The sequence below is a fragment of the Corythoichthys intestinalis genome, chromosome 11 (assembly GCF_030265065.1).
Source record: "Corythoichthys intestinalis isolate RoL2023-P3 chromosome 11, ASM3026506v1, whole genome shotgun sequence".
Lineage (NCBI taxonomy): Eukaryota > Metazoa > Chordata > Actinopteri > Syngnathiformes > Syngnathidae > Corythoichthys > Corythoichthys intestinalis.
Window position 1 is genome coordinate 35,157,411 of NC_080405.1, and position 21,710 is coordinate 35,179,120.

Here is a 21,710-nt window from a genome sequence, read left to right on the forward strand (position 1 = left end):
TATTTGATCACCAAGAAATTATTATTAAATTAAAATTGGGATTCATCCAATATTTTCATGCTGCTGTGATTTTTTTTTTCCTCCAGGAAGCCAAACATAAAAAATTAAGTGGCGGAAACCCTCAACACGATGAAAAAAGCGTTGCAAGTCAGTTGCCACCCAGTTTCCCAAAATCAAGAGAAAGTGGGTCGAGTCATATAATGACCGAAGTGATGCGGTGTCCAGCGATGACGACCGAAGAGATCCTATGAGGCCTGCCAGATGCTGAATTTCTTCCGTCTGCGACATCAGATGACGATGATTTAGGAGAAATAAATGTAGCAAATTTTGATGATATGAAATCATAAACTAGTCATATATACAGTACACATTTTTTAAAAGAAAAATCAAGTTACCTTCATATTTTAATGATAATGCATTATCTTTGTATAGAGAACACTTCATGCTACAGAAAAGAGTAAATACATATTTCCCACTGCCATTATCATTTTTCAATGTTGCGCTAGTCCGTTGCTATCCTAACTTTGTGTTGCTTACTAAAATTATGCTCTTTGATGTGTGCCGTTGTGTGCTTGGTATAACATGTTGTGTCACAATCTGACAACGAAAGCTAATGCTGATTCAACATAAACCTGGTATCATTTATTATTGCGGCCTATTGAATATTTTTTCAGAATGTAATATAATTACAATATATTATATACCAATAGAATACATTAAACAGTCAACAAAATGTGTCAATGTTGTTAACAATTTATGGTTTTATTTTTTTAATGAAATTCATGCCCCTGTCAGTGCTTCAGCCTCCGCAAGTTTGGCTCTCACGTCTGGGATCTCCTGATGACACAGGCATACTCTTGGAAGGGTAATTACTTGACGGTTTACAGCAACACCTGGAAAATAAAATGGTTTTGTCATTTATTTTGAAATATCAATAACATATCATTCATTTAGCCACATTTGGGCTATCTTTATCATATTTAGATCGGTAGGAGCTGTCCCATTACCTAAAATCCAGTTTTAGCTATGTGTAGAGCATTTATTTAGCCACATTTGGGCTAGCTTTATCATATTTAGATCGGTAGGAGCTGTCCCATTACCTAATATCCAGTTTTAGCTACGTGTAGAGCATTCATTTAGCCACATTTGGGCTAGCTTTATCATATTTAGATCGGTAGGAGCTGTCCCATTACCTAATATCCAGTTTTAGCTATGTGTAGAGCATGGAAAAATATACAACCATGTAATCGCATTCTAATAAAAAAATCACGATGCTGGATTTACCACTCACTCTCCCGTTCGTGAAGTGTCGAGCTGTCAATTGGCGTCATGACGCCATCTGCTGTGTCAAGTAAATCGCCGTCATCTGACGCCTCAGGTTCAAACATGTAGGGATTAATTGTAGTTCATCTTTCCTGGGAGCCTTTGCCATCGGTAGCGTCACGAAAGAGCGATCCTGAATGGTTACCTTTGGTGGAAATATCACTGACATCGTTGTTGCTGCTATGTTAGCTGTGAGTAGTCTTCTGTTGCCTACGTCACACTTCCGGGTTTGCGAAGGGACCATTAACGGAGTGCAAAAAAACTAAAAAAACGCAAATTATCCTTACAATTACGTGTTGATAATGTCATGGTTGTTTTGACGAACTTGTCCCAAGTTTATATTCATAAAATTACACCAAAATCCGGAAAGGTCTTCAGTTCCCCTTTAATAATGTTAATGCCATCTTGTTGATTTATTGTTATAATAAACAAATACCGTCCTTATGTACCGTATGTTGAATGTATATATCCATCTTATCTTATCTTTCCATTCCAACAATAATTTACAGAAAAATATGGCATATTTTATAGATGGTTTGAATTGTGATTAATTGCGATTAATTACGATTAATTAATTTTTAAGCTGTAATTAACTCGATTAAAAAATTTAATCGTTTGACAGCCCTAATATATATATATATATATATATATATATATATATATATATATATATATGTGTGTGTGTGTACTGTATATATACAGTGCCTTGCAAAAGTATTCGGCCCCCTTGAATCTTGCAACCTTTCGCCACATTTCAGGCTTCAAACATAAAGATATGAAATTTAATTTTTTTGTCAAGAATCAACAACAAGTGGGACACAATCGTGAAGTGGAACAACATTTATTGGATAATTTAAACTTTTTTGACAAATAAAAAACTGAAAAGTGGGGCGTGCAATATTATTACTTTACTTTCAGTGCAGCAAACTCACTCCAGAAGTTCAGTGAGGATCTCTGAATGATCCAATGTTGTCCTAAATGACCGATGATGATAAATAGAATCCACCTGTGTGTAATCAAGTCTCCGTATAAATGCACCTGCTCTGTGATAGTCTCAGGATTCTGTTTAAAGTGCAGAGAGCATTATGAAAACCAAGGAACACACCAGGCAGGTCCGAGATACTGTTGTGGAGAAGTTTAAAGCCGGATTTGGATACAAAAAGATTTCCCAAGCTTTAAACATCTCAAGGAGCACTGTGCAAGCCATCATATTGAAATGGAAGGAGCATCAGACCACTGCAAATCTACCAAGACCCGGCCGTCCTTCCAAACTTTCTTCTCAAACAAGGAGAAAACTGATCAGACATGCAGCCAAGAGGCCCATGATCACTCTGGATGAACTGCAGAGATCTACAGCTGAGGTGGGAGAGTCTGTCCATAGGACAACAATCAGTAGTACACTGCACAAATCTGGCCTTTGTGGAAGAGTGGCAAGAAGAAAGCCATTTCTCAAAGATATCCATAAAAAGTCTCGTTTAAAGTTTGCCACAAGCCACCTGGGAGACACACCAAACATGTGGAAGAAGGTGCTCTGGTCAGATGAAACCAAAATTGAACTTTTTGGCCACAATGTAAAACGATATGTTTGGCGTAAAAGCAACACAGCTCATCACCCTGAACACACCATCCCCACTGTCAAACATGGTGGTGGCAGCATCATGGTTTGGGCCTGCTTTTCTTCAGCAGGGACAGGGAAGATGGTTAAAATTGACGGGAAGATGGATGCAGCCAAATACAGGAACATTCTGGAAGAAAACCTGTTGGTATCTGCACAAGACCTGTGACTGGGACGGAGATTTATCTTCCAACAGGACAATGATCCAAAACATAAAGCCAAATCTACAATGGAATGGTTAAAAAATAAACGTATCCAGGTGTTAGAAGGGCCAAGTCAAAGTCCAGACCTGAATCCAATCGAGAATCTGTGGAAAGAGCTGAAGACTGCTGTTCACAAACACTCTCCATCCAACCTCACTGAGCTAGAGCTGTTTTGCAAGGAAGAATGGGCAAGAATGTCAGTCTCTCGATGTGCAAAACTGATAGAAACATACCCCAAGCGACTTGCAGCTGTAATTGGAGCAAAAGGTGGCGCTACAAAGTATTAACGCAAGGGGGCCGAATAATATTGCACGCCCCACTTTTCAGTTTTTTATTTGTTAAAAAAGTTTAAATTATCCAATAAATTTTGTTCCACTTCACGATTGTCCCACTTGTTGATTCTTGACAAAAAATTAAAATTTTATATCTTTATGTTTGAAGCCTGAAATGTGGCGAAAGGTTGCAAGGTTCAAGGGGGCCGAATACTTTTTGCAAGGCACTGTATATGTGTATATATATATATATGTATATATATATATATATATATATAACGTTTTTTGTTGTTGTTGTGCCATGTTGTGTTGAAGAAACATATGCGGCGATTTGTTGCCGACCATTACGGTACATGACGTCACCATTTTGTTTCGGTAATACTTGACTCTGATCGGCCGAATGATTTCGTCTGTGTTAAATTCTGCTTTTTTCACTCTTCATAAAGCACAGAATTTAGTTTCTTGAACTCATTTGAGTCAACGTTTATTGCAGCTCTGCAACTCAGACCATAACAAACGTAACACAACACAGACTTCCTGTGTCCGTCAACTATATCTGTCCCTCGGGAAACTCAAACCCAAATAACAATAGTTCCTATTGTTATTGTCGCGTCGACAGTGATGAGCTCTCTCGGATTTCCGACTTACGTTCTCCCTTTCATTTTACTGTATCAATCCATGGAGGAAACATTTATTCATCATGATGAAACGAGCAAGTTATACAGCAGCCTTTAAAAGAAAAGTCACATCTGTTTTGTTTTCTCCTAGATTCTGGTAAGTTCAAGAAGTTATCAGATCGTATTATTACCGTACATATTGTCAGTTTACGGTAATGTTTTGAACTACCAAAGTGCTATGCTTGTGCTGTGTTTCACCAGTCAGTAAAATGTCATTTTGTATCTGTACACGAGCTCTGTTTTCTTGTATTCTTCTATTTATTGGTGCTAAAATTAGGGTGCGCGTTATACACGGGTACAATAATTTTCCCTAGATTTTACAAGTAAATTTGGGGTGCGCGTTATACACAGGTATGCCTTATATTCGGGAAATTACGGTAGTTGATTTATTGTTTGGTGTTAACAGATGGAAAAATTACATATATTATCTACTCAAATTGACAATGTTTGGTTAATTTGTTATCATACCTCCCTCAGGTGGTTGTTAGTAGAGTCTGTCCTTATTCAAACGGCCACAGATACATTTTCTGGTGGTCATTTTGGTTGAATCCTGTTGTTAAAAGAAACCTCAGACTTAAAGACTTGTAGGCTCTAATAAGCCACAATTGTTCTCTTTTACTAAAATATGTTATTAGAAACACATAAAATATTGCCATTAATTTAAAAATGTATAATATTTAATAAAGTTGCACCGATACCGATACCAGTATCGGCAGGGGGCGCCGATCCGGCCCGAATTGGTGGTATCGGCATCGACGAGTACCAACATTTAGGGCGCCGATACCATCTACTGGCATCATTTGAAAGCAAATATACTGTGCTCCCCACGAGAGCTAACTTCCCAAATCATTACCTCTGTATGTCTTTGTCTCGAAATTACCACACGAAATTTCACCTTCATCTTCAATATTGCGGATGTACACCAAAACGCATATCCGTGATGTTATACTGCACATTTAACATAGTATTCACAAACGATTAGCAAGCATAAGCTAATGCTTGCTGTTGTTGCGTCGATGGGATCAGAAAGGTTAAGACCGTGGGAGACTCAGCAAACTCATGGTTTCATGATGAAAAATGAGTGGCAAATTAAGAGCGCCGTACTTCAAACTCGTCCTGTTTATGAAAGTCGATTGTAATATGCTGGTGTTGTGCAGTAATGAGCAGAAGTGACTTCTGTGGCCAGAAAACACTCAAGCGGCGCAGCGCGCACACTAGATATCATCAAATAGCAATCTAGATGTCCTATTTTAGATCCCATGCCAACTCTCGCGCGCACACGCTAGATATCATCAAATAGCAACCTAGATGTACTCCATTAGATCCCATGCCATTAGCTGCGTGAGCCCAGAGCGACGCATAGACTACATTGATTAAATAGAAACCGCCATGACTGAATGGAAGTTAAGCAGGCCAAATCAACCCATACCAGTGACTATAGATAATGCTGAAAATACTGTTAATTCAGTATATGTTACAGATGGACTCGGACCACAAATAGGATGTTTAAATATAGCTGCTAAGAGAGCTGCAGCAATCAACAGTGTGACCCACTTTACAAACAGTAAAAATTGTTCTCAGCACTTATATACAAAATTTTTCTTCAAATCAGTAAGAAGTAAGCACATAAATATTATGCACTAAAATGCTTGTTTATATGATGGCACTGTTATTTTTGCTTGTTAGCAAAAAATAATAATAATAATAATAATAATGATAACAGTTGTATTTTCTGTTTCAGAGCATTAAATGTATTGAATTGTATCGAAAATCGTACCGAACTGTGACTTAACTGTAACGTTGCATCCGTTATACGCACACACACATATACATATATTTATGTTTTTTTTTTTTTTTTGCAAACAGAGTGGTATCGGAATGGTATCGGTATCGGCCGATACTGCACAGCCAGGTATCTGTATCGGTATCGGGCCCAAAAAATGGTATCGGTGCAACACTAATATTTAGTATACGTATGTTTTGACCTGCGGAGGGCGTAATGTTTTAAGCACGCAATAGACGCTCGGGGTGATGATGTCACTTTTACTCGACGAATACTACTGAGTTACTGCAATTCCTTCTACGCGGCGAGACGTCCAACTCATGCGCTCATCGGTTAAAAGTGGCGAGTACAGTGGTACCTCTACAGACGAAGTTAATTCGTTCCAGGACCTTGTTTTTAAGTCGAAATTGTCGGATGTTGAGCAGGATTTTCCTATAAGAAAACATTTTAATTCTATTAATTCGTTCCACAGCCCGAAAACCTACACTAAATTCTCAATAATTACTGATTTTACTACTGCAAATATCGATTGCAAAGAGCAAAACAAATACATTATGAGTAAAAATCGGAGTGATAGTATAATAATAGCAATTTTAATAATAATAATAGTAATAATGTAACAAACCGGATTCTAATGAGGCAAATGTGTTTGTGTGGTGTACCTGAATTTCTTTTGCGATGTTACCACAGTAATAATTGCTACCTTAACTTATAAAGACAGGCGAACAGAGGAGGACCGTCATAGACCATCTACGGCTGCATTGTTGAGTGAACCTTATCACGAATGCGCACCCCACGCTCATATTTTTCTGTCATATCTATCTTCATGTCAAAGGCAATGGTAAGCATCACCTTTTTCCTTTTTTTTTCACCACCTGCACTAATATTGTTGGAACCCATGTTGATTTCTCTCACAAGAAAATCTGCCATGAGTCCCTCTTGCGGGAAAACAGGGAAACTGCGGTACTGTCGTAGCTCGTCGTATTTAGAGCATGTCGTCGGATTTAGACACAAATGGCGAGTCAAATTTTACGTCGGATGTCGAAAAGATCGAGTGTCGAAGCGATCGTATGTCGAGGTACCACTGTACTTACTATTTGTGTTTTTATTTAGTCTTTTATTACCTTTTTATTGCCTTTGCATGTTTCCCTCTCATGCTTTTAAGCATTGTGTGCGTTTTCTTGTTGTAGCTATAAAGTAGATTGTTGATCTGTTGACCAAATTAGTCATGTAGCATATTTAAACCACCTTTATTTGATATTACAACGTTTAAGTATTTTCTTAAGGCATCTTTTGTATGTTCCTGTCGGTATGCATCTAAACAAAAGAAACTGAAAGTGCACGTTAGTACTTTGGGTGTCAAATACGTCTCTTGTCGGACATTTCACCGGTGTAGCACATTTTGCCAGAACACCAGTTTTGTGTACTGTCGTCTCATCCCGTCTTTCCTATTCATTTTCCTTTTGCTGCTCGTTTTGTGAAAAATCGATAGTGCTGTCACGCTCATTAATGTTCCTCTCGGGTTCAAATTGAAAGGGTTGAACAGATGACACGTTTATGTTGCTAGAGTCATGCTCTGTAAGCTCGGCAGCGTAACCATAGTGACCTAGTAGTTACATTAATTTAAAAAATTGTATAAAAACAAAAACATCAAGAGGGGTTTCAATATGAAGTTATTTTAACACATAATAACATTCATCTTTTAAGACCTCTTTCTATCCGTGGATCCCTTTAAGTTGACCTCTTTTATACTGGGCCAAAGACATTTTGTTAAACTGTTTTTGTCTTTGTGACTTTTTTAAATTGAATTTTCTCCTCAGTCTAAACACCAGTGTCCTTGTGTATGTGTGGTCTACTACAATGAGGCTTATTTGTTTCTATGTGAAGAATAAATTTGGAAAAAGAAAAAAAAAAACAGAAATTGTGAGTTGAAGACACAATATATATTCCATGCGAACTCGTAGGCATGCTGTATGTTCCAAGAAAATTTAGTCAAAATACAAATTGCAAAAGTTATATATATTTTAATCCAGAAGTTTCATTCAACGCTAAACAAAGCCTGACATCATAGCCTCAAAGCGTTTGCTTAAAGTAGGAGAGTGGCAGAGAGCTGGATGCAATTAAGCTGGTTATGGCTGAGTGAAGCTCTCAAATTGGGGGAGCTTTTATCGCAAACTGTCTTTCATTCTGCAGGTGCTCCTGAAGGTACTTTAAATGAGTGCAGTGATTCCACTTACCTCTACTTTCAAGAGCATACAGAATAAAATCAAAGGGTGAATGCAAATGTTAAATCTTTAGGGAAACTAAAGTACTCCAACAGAATGTTCTACAGACAAATTAGTTGAACTTGATACAAAAACACATGCTACATGCCTTGTCCTGACTTTTTAAAGTGTGACTCTAGGGAACATGTTTCAATTATGTTTTGGTCAATTCTAGAAAATAAAATGTAGTTGTGCATCCATTAGGGAGAGATGTAATGGTAGCAAGTGAACAGAAATTCACCCAAAAGTTTAGAACAAAAAAATGTGATGAAGCATATTTAACACTTGGCTTCATTGTGACTATGGTGGGAGACAAGAAAAACCCTGACTATCTGAATTTGTGGCATGTCCACTGATGGTTAATTGATTACAGATCGCTTCATTAGTTTTGTGGAGAGTGTGGAATACATACAATGTGTAACGATTGACAGTAAAGGTTGCTTGTAATTTCCTGAAATTTAATGAAAAGTAGAGCGACAAGATTAATGAAGAGCAACTAATAGCGTAGTTTTCTTCAATTAAAACACAGCACACAACAATTGCATCATAACAGCACAAAAGCGTAAATTTGGACTTCTCATAAGTTCAGCCCGCAGGAGATAGTTAATGTTTACTGTGGCCTTTGCTTTAACTTGATTTGCGCATTGGGAATGAAGATGAGTCATACCTTTTTTTTCCCCATTCACCTTTTTGGTTGCTGCATGTTGTTGTCATGCCAACATAAATGCTCTAGGAGAGCAAGTTCAGCCTAATTTATTTTGGTTTTTCATCCTTACGGCAGAAAGCAAGAATAAAAAAAGGGAAAATAAAAATGACTAACGAAGTGCGACCAAAAGACTCCTTGGGCGAAACAGATGCTCAGGTAAATTGGCAGACTCTTTCATGAAACTGAGGATGTGCATTTTTAGTGCCAGTATACATATCGCAATTAATAGAAGATTTCTGACTCTGTTTAAACACTATATCAGCCTGCCAGTTCAATAAATTATTGTTATGAAATATAATTTCATTTTAATAAAATGTTTTTAATGCAAATTCTTTGTTTTTTAAGGAACCCGTTATTAAAATGAAATAAAAATAAAAAACATCTAGTGAAGGAGAAAGTTGTTTTCTCTATTTGTAAAATATGGTTGCAGTGACTGACTATACAGTAAATGTATGAGTTTACTTCAGTAACTACTTCAGATCAGTAGAGAGTGTGCCATATACTTCACTATCAGTTGACAGAAAACGGGGTGCGGGGCCACTCCGTAGGGGGCCTATTTTCAAAAAAACTTAAAATTCAAATATTTTCAAAACCAAAGCCGTTCGCAACCTAAAAATGGGGACCACCCTTACGCATATATGAGTCTCCATGAGCAGCGGCATCAAACAATTCAAAGTTGTTCCCTAATAAAATCCAGATTGTTTTTTATATAACAAAACTTAAAATGGCTATAAAATTCTCAGATTATCAAATGCAGAGATAATCACATATATTTTCAGGATCGCTAGCAATATTTAACATATCATAGAGGTTTTTGCCCGAAATAGACTTAATTTTTTTTGTGTGTGTGCAATTTTGACATACGTTTTCAACAGCTAATAAATCACTCAATTTTCTTTTCAGAAACTTGCAGAAGCATGCGGAATCACCTTAATTTTACCCCACAAAATCAAAATTAGCATTTTTCTCAATACAATCACAACTTCTTTAGGTTAAATTCCGACTCACTATTGCTTCAGCACGTCTTGCTCGTCATTTTTAGATTGAAATGTTACATAAATTAAAACACATAAAAGCAGATTTTTTTTTGTATGGACGCAGAAATGTCTAAATTACTAGTCCTACCCCCTCAAAAAAAAAAAAAAAAAGAAAACGGGCAGTTGGCCGAAAATAACCTGATTATTTGAATGTCAAATTACGCTATTGTGTATGGATACAAAATCCAACATGGCGGCCATCACAAAACAAACATGAAAACTCTTGTAACTGAATGTGTCAATTTATATAGATATGAACTTAAAACAGTCTAGATTATTGGTTAAAAGCAAAAAAAAAAAAAACAAAAAAAAACTGGCAGTTATCATTCATTTTACGTAAATATTTCAATCTAAAGTTACGCAAATTTTTAAAATTCATTTCATTTTTTTACATTTTAAAGAACATGCATGTTGCTTTTTAACATAATAATTACCTTGTACCCAATGTTCCCAGTAGGCTGCGCGCGTGCGCAATTGCGCACTTCATGCACACACTCAGCGTACATGAAAAACTATGAAGCGCAGAAAAAAATAAAATTCAACAGAAGCCTATTGTAGGGACAATAGAGCCTACCCACCGACGTCATAAAACCACGTGCTCGCTGTATGGTTCCGCCCACTTGTCCGTCATTTTGTCTCTGTATTAGCATTGGTTTCAATTGATCGAGGAATTTAAAATGCATTTCATGGAAGACCCGGTGCTTTCTGATGCCGTAAACTCACTGGATGTGTTGCATAAAAGGCGTTATGTGGAAAAGCTTCGTTCTATACAGTCGCCAGATCCATATTTGATGCCTAAATCGATGATTTTTGACCGGCTGCCTTCGCCGTCTCTGCCTGACCCTGATATTTACAACTATCTTGTCCACACAAAATCAGCCTATTCTCACGAAAGTTTGAAAAACTTGAAGAGCTTGGAGGCTTATAAATGCTACGTTGCTGGTTGGGTGAAACAGGTCCTCGTACACGAAAATTCGGCAGGAATCTTGTGCTCGGAAGGTGAGTTACGAAATTTTCAATTCAAAATCTTTTGTTCTTGCTAACATCCACTGTCAAGTCTAATGTATTTCATGTCATTTGTCAATGGAGCTAGGGCTTTTAATGTTTATATGGTTTAGCGATAGCACTCTCACGACATACATACGTGTATGTTGTCGGCGATTAGCCTAGCAATGATCTTAATTGTGGTTATTTGTCAGCCCCGTAGACGAGGCCAGTTTCTTTCACTTGGTACCAGCTAAATATTATTCAAGAAATAACGATGGTGGAAGAAAGGGAAGTCACAAACATCTTGAATTTGAAACTATGTCGTACTACGTCGTATGTTGTCGGCGATTAGCCTCGCAATGATCTTAATTGTGGTTATTTGTCAGCTCCGTAGACGAGGCCAGTTTCTTTCACTTGGTACCAGCTAAATATTATTCAAAAAATAACGATGGTGGAAGAAAGGGAAGTCACAAACATCTTGAATTTGAAACTATGTCGTACTACGTCGTATGTTGTCGGCGATTAGCCTCGCAATGATCTTAATTGTGGTTATTTGTCAGCCCAAAACCCCCTAAGTATATCTTAAATGCATCTTACCGGATATAAAATGACTACTACATAGTCTGTGGTGATTTTTTGGTGCCCAGTTTTCACGTCGAATTGCAGCCATCCATTTCGCTCTCCTCTTTGGATCCCTCGGAATACGGTAAAACTTCAAGTCTCTCCTTCCATCTTCTCTGTTAGTGCAACCAACAGCCACACACGCCTTCACCATTTTGATTATTAATGTTAAGGAACAGAAAAACACGCCGTAAATAGGAGAAATGTACGTAGCCGTAACAGGTTAACACTATGTTTTGACGGACAAGTGGGCGGTACCATTCAGGAGAGCGGAGCTGTGACGTCACGTGGGTAGGGTCTATAGGACTACTGTCTGTTAGCGCTGCAATGATATGTCAGCACGACACTCCTATTGGTGCGTTCGATACGGCAACGCGGCGCTCCCATAGGTGCGTTCGATATAGCAACGCGACGTTCCCGTTAGTGCGTTCGAGACGGCAACCGGACGCTCCCATTGGTGCTTATGATACGGCAACGCGACGCTCCCATTGGTGGAGATAAGTGAGTTTGACTCCTCTGCTGATTTACTGAAGCAACATTCCGCTGCCAATCTTTGCAAGCGCCACAGTCTCAGTTAATATCTAATTTTAGAACTAATCTAGTTAATTAGTTAATTAGACTAACAAAATTGTTTTCTGTACCATTTTGCAACGTAACTCAATGAGCGACAGGTGTCTAGAAAAATGCTTTCAAATAATGTTTTGAACAACATCTATTCTTGAATTACCAGTAAGAACGTTTCTGACCTTTCAACGCTTTTTAAAGACTAAATATACTAATTTACGGCTTAAAATATGTCTTTAGCAAATTTTCCGCTTGCTATTTTTCTTATTTCAGGAAGTCTGAGTAAAAATTTAACTGAAGCACTGGCAGATAATTTCACTTATTTCTTGTAGATTTACGCTGAAAACGAGGGAATTTAACAAGTTTTAAGGAGGTGTGTTTTTGCAGTGTAGCTGCTCAGACACAGAGAATAGGAATCTTGAGTGCCCTTATTGTCTAAACAGTTTAAATGTGGGAGTGATATAGTGTGATACATTGTGGTTGTTCATTATGTTTTATTTATTTATTCACCCATGCCACAATTGGACCCTTCCCAGGCCAAAGCAGGACTCTCCTATGGTTAAAGCAGGACTCTCACATAAACATTGTACACATCTCATGAACAACGAGATCTTGGTCTTTTTCATTTTAAGTGGGCCAACTCAATTATACTGTATTAAAAGTAAACTAATGAAAATTGCTGCTGTAATTTCATTCTTTTAATAAGCCATGCAACTTGCTATAATCCAAGGTTTTGAATAGGCGTGATACTGGTGTGTGGCCGTCTACACATCTGATGTTGCTCACGTGGTCCGCAGTGTGCTCAGAGAGCTTGTGTGTCTGCTCAGACACATGAAAAATTAGAGGGAACATTGCTTGCTTGTATCCTCGACGAAATCACTCTTGAGACACTCCTGCATGCTTGTGTTTATTAAAACTTTCGTCCTGTTTCTACCTAAATCCGGCATTAGAACGCAGAGTGTGTTTGAGTTTATCACAGTGAACGTTGCCACAACGCTGTTCCTGGGCCGGCCTCCTACGGGGCGCAATGTCTATGGGAGCTGTCTCGTCAACTGATAGTGAAGTCTATGATTGTGCACATTAATTGGTTTACAAGTCATGTACGCATACCTGTCAAGTTGTACGGTTTCAGCGTAATCTGTACAAGTGAGCTCTGATTCTTTAATGTGTACGCCGTACGTTCAAAATCTGTTAAGTTTTTCGAGCATTACGTTTTTTTTTTTTTTCTCCGTTCGGATTTTGTCACCATTTCGGCAACGAGACAATGTGCGTTACGATGCGTTACTACGTTGGATGATGCGAGAAAAGTCACTGAGAGAGAAGAGTGTTGTGACGCTGTAGCAAAGGCGATGCTAGGCTAGGTGGCTCCAATATTTTCTGACTGTAGCCGACAACCTACAATCTATGCCTACATATTAAATGCTTGTAGAACTACATGCGAAATGACAGACGGCGACCATTTTGAAGCAGTAGACATCTCAGAAAGGCTCTATTGTAGTGAACCTTCCTAGCGAAATTAAATAACTTTTTATCTGAATTACTCCTAATTTGGCAAAATATTGACTTGAATCTATCTTTAAATGATGAAACCGTTTTAAAACTTTAACATGTCGAAAGTAGACGGAAGGGAACTAATGCAAAAACGGTAGCAAGTTTAACAACTTTAACAGTCGATTCACAACATTAAACGATTTCAAAACATAGCAAAGGTTACTGTTTTTTTTTTTTTTTTTTTTTTTTAATTAAAAAAAAAACATGAATGGTAACACCAGTTACTTTGCCAAGTAACTAATTACTCTTACATTCAGGTAACTGAGTTACTAACCCAATCACTTTTTGGGAGAAGTAATTTGTAACTAATTAATTACTTTTTTAAAATAAGATTAACAACACTGGTCATAAAGATGAAGTCTGCAGAATGAAAAGTGACGAAAGCGGAGATTTCATTCTGCCAATTTGTTGCCGAACACAATTTGCCTGCAACTATTGCTGATCACTTCTCAGAATTAGCAAAAGAAATGTTCCCTGACTCAAACATTGCATCGGTAAGTTAATTTTATCAATTGACCTTTTTAATTTGTAATTGGATACACTAACGAACTACCTTCAAGTCAAACTGAATTGCGAGCTGAAGTGCTATGAAGTACAGCCATCAAGACTAGGGGTGTGCCAACTTAAGCACCCCACTATTCGATTCAATTACGATTCAGGGTGCTATGATCCGATTATCAAACGATGATCGCGATATTGACGAGGCTCACGGTTATCACGATTATCACGATTATCGATGCATCGTATATTACTACTTAATACAGTAGCTAAACAAATGTATGTCCATTATTTATTTAAAATATCCTAATGATTCAACAGGAACGATGGAAACATGTCCAACAACAAAAAGCTGCCCTTAAGCTGCTTATTTATTTATTTATTTATTTTACAAGAAAGTGCAAAAACATTAACCATTTTAAAGGCAGGACTTGTTTCTCTCAACAATACAATAAAATTTACACAGGTGGAATGAATTCCACATTTTCTGCAAACAAAGTGTATTTAGAAATAAGACTTCTTTTAACTAATATACTTTGTTTACACAGAATTCTGTACAGTACTATTTGCATGTTTGTAGTGTTACCGCTTAATCGTGGCTTTGCACGTTCTGTATGAAATACACGTTAGCGAATTAGCTAATTAGCTAAGCGCTCGGCGCTAACTATTAACACCTCAAAAACAACAAGGCTTAACAGTACAAGAGGGTTCGTGTACTCAACACACGGGTCTTAGCAACACACTCTGGACATTTTTCAATTGAAATGCCTTAAAACTAATGCTGGACATCTAAATGACACGGAGCAACAGACTATCTCTCTTCCCCTCTTGTTCTAAAAAAATAAAGTGCACAAAAGTGCGACCACCGGGTTGCGCTTCTATACATGCCTATCTCATACACAAATTTATTTTTCAGTCTTTTAAAAAGGAGTAAAACTCTCAGTAACCAGCAGCATCCATCATAACGTGCGCGCTTGTTAACGGTGCCTGGCGGCAGACGTGTCTTGAATTTCGTTCTGCTATGAGCGGCTGCCATAAAGTTATGAGGGAAAAACATCGTTTTTGAACCTTTATGAATCGTAATCGAATCGTCACGTGTCAAATCGCGATGCATGTAATAATCGATTTTTTGGAACTCCTCTAATCAAGACGTTATAGAAATTGCCAAAAGTGCTACACACAATTATAACAAAAGTGACTGTTAAATTTTAGTAATCGTGATGTGGCTGAAAATACTGATTGTTCTTAGACTGCACCAAGTTATATGTTACAATATTACCAATAAATTCATATTATTTTAATAATTGAGTTTTATTTTTGTTTCATATTCCACGCTATATACAACTTTGTAAGATTAGTCACCAATTTGTAAGGGCATACATCACTATTTGTAAGATTGCCAATGGCCTCGGGTTGACAAGTATGTGTACGGGAACAAAATTGTCTAGTTGCGTAGTGGTAGAATTACACAGTAAGTCAAAGCCCCAAATTATGTTCTTTATATTGACATTAAATCTCAAGCGTCGCATCCCCATTCTGATCTGTGAGCAACAATTTTCATGAGACAAAACAAAAGCTGCAAGCAATAAGAGTATATAAGCCTTCCTTTAAGTAGTCAAAACAAAGAGAATCTTTTAAATGATCTGTGACAAAATGTGGAGTTAATCAGTTTTTGTTTGGATGAACGTGAAATGCAACAGTGGCTTTTTTATGTGTTAAGCTGCCTCAGGAGTTGGCTCTCAGAAACAACAACAACAAAAAAAGCCTCCATGTGCCTTGTGGCTGTCTGCTAATCAAATTCATGATTTGCTGAATTGCATGGCTGGTGCTTCAGCGGAATAACTAATTGATACAATGTGAGAAAACATTTTTGGATATGTTTATGGCGATGTGTCTTTATTTGAATATATGAATAGCCTCACAGCAAAAGTAGCTCACCAAATATTTTTTGGGGAATAGTAATGACAAAAATCACTGCTTAAAATGGATGAATAATGATAAATCAAACAGTTCATAATGTAATTGACGGGCCACGGGGTGCAGGGCCGATAAATAGGGGGCCTTCATTGTTGGCGAGGCCGTCAAAGCTGACCGAGTGGAATCACAGGCTGAGAGCTCTTTTGTTGAAAATTCTTGTGAATAAGTGTGTTTTTAAGTGTCTTTAAGTTCACTGTGGCACCGCCTTGCCACAACAAAGGGCTTTTTATGTTGAAATTGTTGTGAATAAATGCATAAATCCCTGAATTCTTTATAGAAATGGACGTAAAACACTCTCGATTCTTGGTTGAAAGCAACAAAAAAAAAACGTACAGGTAGCATTCATTTTATGTAAATATTGCGAACTATGATGCCAATGGCATAGCGGCTAATTTCTCAATTTTTTTTCGCAACGTTTCAAAATGCATGCACGGTACGAAAAATATAATAATTACTTTGAATCTTCGAACAAATCACTCCTGAGACAATCCTTTCTGTTTGTATGTGGTACAGCTCTCATACTTTTTGTATTGAAACCCACCGTTAGTTCGTTGCGTGAGTGTTTGTGAATTAGGCTCGAGCGTTTACGTCACAGCAACACGGCATCATGCGAGATTTGCGACAACGCAGCCATATTGGAAGCACGTCTGCATCACGGGACATTTAAACTTAACGGCAAATACAATTCAACTACGAGTGCCAAAGATGGAAAAAAGTAAGGAAAACTTGCCAGTTCGATACAGAGACAAACTTGTTACCACGGCGAAGGGCAGATATGTGAGCAAACTTAAGGATGTGAACAATGTTGACCCTTACGAACAAGCCGAACACAAATGGAATAAGATGTCGACAAGCTTCCACCACTACGCGAAATGGACATCATGCTGTATTTAGTGTTTGGTGTAAGTTACTACACTCATCAGCAATTGCGAAACTACAAATCACTACGAACAGTTTTGCTGCGGATGGGTGCGGGACCTGCACATTATGACCGTAGCAAACGGCAAAACCATTGTTCTTGCAAAGGTAGGCAATATGTGTTTACATTTTCATTGTCATGAACATCTGAATTTGTGCTGTGCTGAGCTGTGATAGTTAAGTGACAAATCAATGCTGTGTTTTAGAAAACAGATTTGTTGCAGAAAATGTAGCCAGTGTACAAATTCTTTGCAACTATCTCACGGCAACATGTTACAGCTTTTTCATTTAGAAACAACAGGAATTATGTCTTATGAAGACAATGCACATGTATGCATGCTAGTTGTTTAGCTGTAGCTATCGCTAACAACAGGCCGACTTAGGGCATAAAGTTACTGAAATTTGCGTAGACAAACGAAATTAACTTAGTGGAGTGGAAGTGCATAGAGCAGAGGTTGCGCTAGACTTTTTCGTTGTCTGTCATTTTGACTGACAGGGTCATAAAAATCCGGTCATAATCCATTTTTACCCGTCACTTAAATTTTTAAAATGATGATAATGACATTGTGGTGACCCTTTGTTTGGCATAATTCACCTTCCGTACTTGTGTGTCCATTTGGCCGAGCGCGTTACCAGTGTAGGTTCAAGCGCCTACACAGGCTACGACAGTCACGTGACAGAGACACTTAAGAGCCGTGCGCGGTCCCCTCACTATCCACTCGCTCTTGCTATATGATTGGCCGAAGAGTCGAAATGCTCTCCCGTGAAATGCCTGTTTAAAAATGTTCCCGTTGTTACTTCTTGCGTTCGCTTATAAGTGCCCGTTTAAAAAGGAAACGCGATGGATGATACTACACACAGAGCGTATTATTAACAAATGTTAAAGTTGTATAATCATATAGCGAGAATAAGAATCGTCACTGACAAGCGCAGGCCCCCGCGAGTGGATAGTGAGGGGAATTGGATAGTGCGCCTACAGCTAACAAGACTCTTAACATTGCATACCGCTTCAACATATTCAACAGTATTTAGTTTTCATTCATTTTAGATTAATATTCTGTCCGAACAAGCTTAACAGAGAATCCACACCGTGCCATCACACATCAAGCAGATGAATATGTAACTTTTTCTCCGCAGTGACAAAAACAGCTGACAGTGGTCCCCATTAGGTAGGTAGCCTACCATATGTAGCATATGGAACAATGAAATTAACAGTTCACCTGCTGTGGCCTGAACGTAGTCTCACACTTTCCTCCTGGTGCGCATGGACTTGAATTGCGTGCCCGCTTGTGCATTCCCTGTTTTTTCACCTCTTTTATCAACACCATCGTCGTTTTGGGGCTTTTTGAAGAAACTTCGGACACTCACTTGCCTTGACATTGTTTCAGAGTAAGGCCAACGACGTCATGCATCAAAAGAGACAATAGCTAATTAATAAGCTCACTCGCCACCCTGTGGTCTGGGGTGTGAATTGCAACCGGTCAAAATGACGGATGGACTTAAGTTTTTTCCGTCACCGTTTTAAAAAATCGGTCAACGACGGAAAATATTCGGTTAACGCGACCCCTGGCATAGAGCAAACTGTGCGTAACAGGAGAATCAAACGTTATGCCCTTACTTCTGATCGAGGCCACCCATGCCATTCTTCGACGTTTGGTAAGTTCAGACATGAGCTTTCCCTCGCCTTTTCTCCATGTAGGGATCCGGAAGAAACTCATTGGTGTTCCGTCGAGCTGTACATTCTCCTTTCTATTCGATCGGTTGTTGCAATTCTTTACCGAACAATAATTTCCAATCATTTTTAAAGAGCGACCTGAGTCGAAATGCCTCACTGTTTATGTTTTCCGGAGTTCTGACACCGAACTTCCTGCTTCCAACATGGCAATAGGGGCGGAAACCTCGCGAGTGCCACGTCATACGCTCGAGCCTAATAGCTCCTTTAGATGTAGGCGGCCCTCTGCTTGAAGGAGTTGCTAAATACTGTTAAACTATAATCCCACTGAACGGTGGCCATTGTCTACCATACTGTTACCAATCCTCTGAAATTGACATCTTGTTAGCACTTCAAAGCTCCGCTAGGTGTCTTAGCACTATGCATGCTAACTTTCCAGTTCACATTCATGTTTTGCTATCTAACAGAAAATTTCAGCTGTGACATAAGAGTCATAAATTCACACTTTCTATTACATACGGGCTACACTCCTGGAGATCTAAACAGGTTCTATCTTACCAGATACCAGTTCTTTCCAGATGAATATACCGGTACTCTATCAAGCCCTGAGTGGATCTTGTTTTCCCCACTGGCTTACACGCATAGCCAGATCCCAGGTGATGAATAATACGCCTTTTTAATTCTGAAGGATACATTAGCAGAATCTTCATTAATAGGTTTGTGTTTAGAAGAGAGCTGACATAATTGTGGAATCTGATTGCGCTCCATCTCCACCATCATCTCTGACGTGTTGTTTACAAAAAATGAATGAAAAACTTAATCGACTGGCATCCACCTGCTCAGTCACCTGCATATGAATAAATGAATGAATATTTAGCAGTGATTTGAGGGAGAGCCGAGAGGTAGATTATTTAATTTTCTATGCAGTATTTGTGTGCAGTGACTGAGATTTACAACTAGACTCACAATGATGTCAAAGTTGTCATTATAAAACTAATAATAATAGCTAGTCATGCATACTGTAGTACATGAAAGTGATAACTGAGTAAAATTAAAGTACCCCGAATGAAATCTTAAAGGAAAAATGTCTGAGAAAACGTAGTGAAATAAATGATGCAAAGTAAAGATTCATGAATATTCTATTTAGAATAACAAAATACTTTTACCCTGCTACATTGCAAAATTTTGTATGCTTCTTCAAGAAAATGACTTGGCTTGGGAATTGCTGCACATATGACAACAAATGATCTGCGACATACAGTCGTACCTCTACATACGAATTTAATTTGTTCCAGGACCTGGTTTGTAAGTCGAAATGGTCGTATGTCGAGTGGGATTTTCCCATAAGAATACATTATAATTTGATTAATTAGTTTCACAGCCTATAAAACGACACTAAATCCTTCATAACTACTGCAGGTATAATCACAAATACCAATTACACATAGCGAAACAAATAAATTATAAATACAAATCTGAATGATAATAAAATAATAAAATAATAATCTAACTAATTAGTTCTAATGTGGCGGTTGTGTTTTGCATGCTGTTCCTGAACGCACCGTGTGACTGAGTGAGAGAGCTGCGGAAGAGTGGGAAGTTTTTACTTTCTCTTTTAAGACACTATCACACTAGCACTATTTGGTCACTTTTAAACAGACCACAGTTCTTTTTCTCCGATAGTCCGCTTTGTTTTGTAAATGTGAACGCACATCCAAACTTGAGTTCGGACCACACAAACAAACTCTTGTCTGCTAAAAAATCGTGGGTCTTGGTCTGCTTAAAGTGCACCCTGCTACGCTTGTGAATGCAGGTGGACCAGGGTGCGTTTAAGCTACATTACCTGCAGCGTCACACACGAAGGTTTAGTTTGTTTTTTGCTTGTTGTTTTGTATTTTTGATTTTTGTTTGAATAAAAACAGGCCACAATGGCCCAGCGTGGTCAAAACCTCCGCCTGCCTGTCCTCCTTCCAACCCCTGAAGTTTACACCGTACAAAACAAGCACAGAACGGATTGTGGTACAGTGAATTCTTGCTTTGTTTGGCTAGATTGAACATTTGTTTTTAACACAATATCTATAGAAGAACGAAAACAACCGTTTGCCTTTAAAGTGGCCGCCTCATTCGATATTTTGAATTCCACTGGCACAGCTTCAGAGCATTGTATCACATATCAGCAAGTGTATTAAAGATAATACTGTATAAAGTAAATGGATGGAAATAGGTGCACAGTTTCCTAACTGCATGCCACTCTTTATTCAATTCATTAATTTAACAACCGACACATCTAAATTATTTTCATTTACTGCATGTGCAACCAGAATATTGAGCATCATTTAAAATTTCTGACTTAAAATGGAATATTTCTCAGAAGATCACTCCCAATGGATTGGCAAAGCTTTTAAAGATGGAAAAGAAACAGCTGACAACTCGGTACAGGGAAGCCAGTGTTTAAACCAGGAAAACAAGGGTCACAGTGTTCTTGTCAGTGATTTTTGTTGTCATAAGGCAAGCTGAAATGACTCCATAGTTCATTTAAAAGGTGACTTAACCAGGGGGTTGAAACCTCAGGGTCTATATTCATAAACCACAATCTACTGTAGCTAACGTATGTGCTGAGGTACTTGAGTGATACAAATTGCCTTTACTATTGCCTACTATGGCACTTTGAAACAACAAAGAGTTCAATGAAACCTATAGACAGCCAAATGCTCATGAACATCTACAATATCAAATTTCACTTATATTTTCATGGAAAGCAATCTGACCTTATCACTGCTATGGATAATTAAGCGTAACAGTTCATCTTCTCATGTGAGGCTTTGTTGTTCCTCAAGAGACTTCTGTTCAGTGATCAAGATTGATGCAGACTATGCATTTTTTGGTTATCTAGTGACTGAAAGGATCAGTGCTTCAAAACCAGGCTTCCCACTCAGGCTAGGTTCATACTGCAGGTCTTAATGCACGAATCTGATTTTTGTCCGTGTTTTTCCGACTCGAGTGAGGCATAGAGTCGCATAGAGGTGGACCATTTCAAATCTG

The 21,710-nt window shown here is 38.2% G+C and overlaps 1 long non-coding RNA gene across 1 annotated transcript; it reads right to left on the minus strand.

The window, feature by feature from the left end:
• Positions 1-741: 741 nt before the first annotated feature.
• LOC130924198 (uncharacterized) lies at positions 742-1,771 on the minus strand. The gene is made up of 2 exons (XR_009064840.1): positions 1,285-1,771; positions 742-893 (listed from the first exon to the last, which is right to left on the minus strand). It is a non-coding gene; the product is annotated as an uncharacterized LOC130924198 (long non-coding RNA).
• Between the last annotated feature and the right edge of the window lie 19,939 nt (positions 1,772-21,710).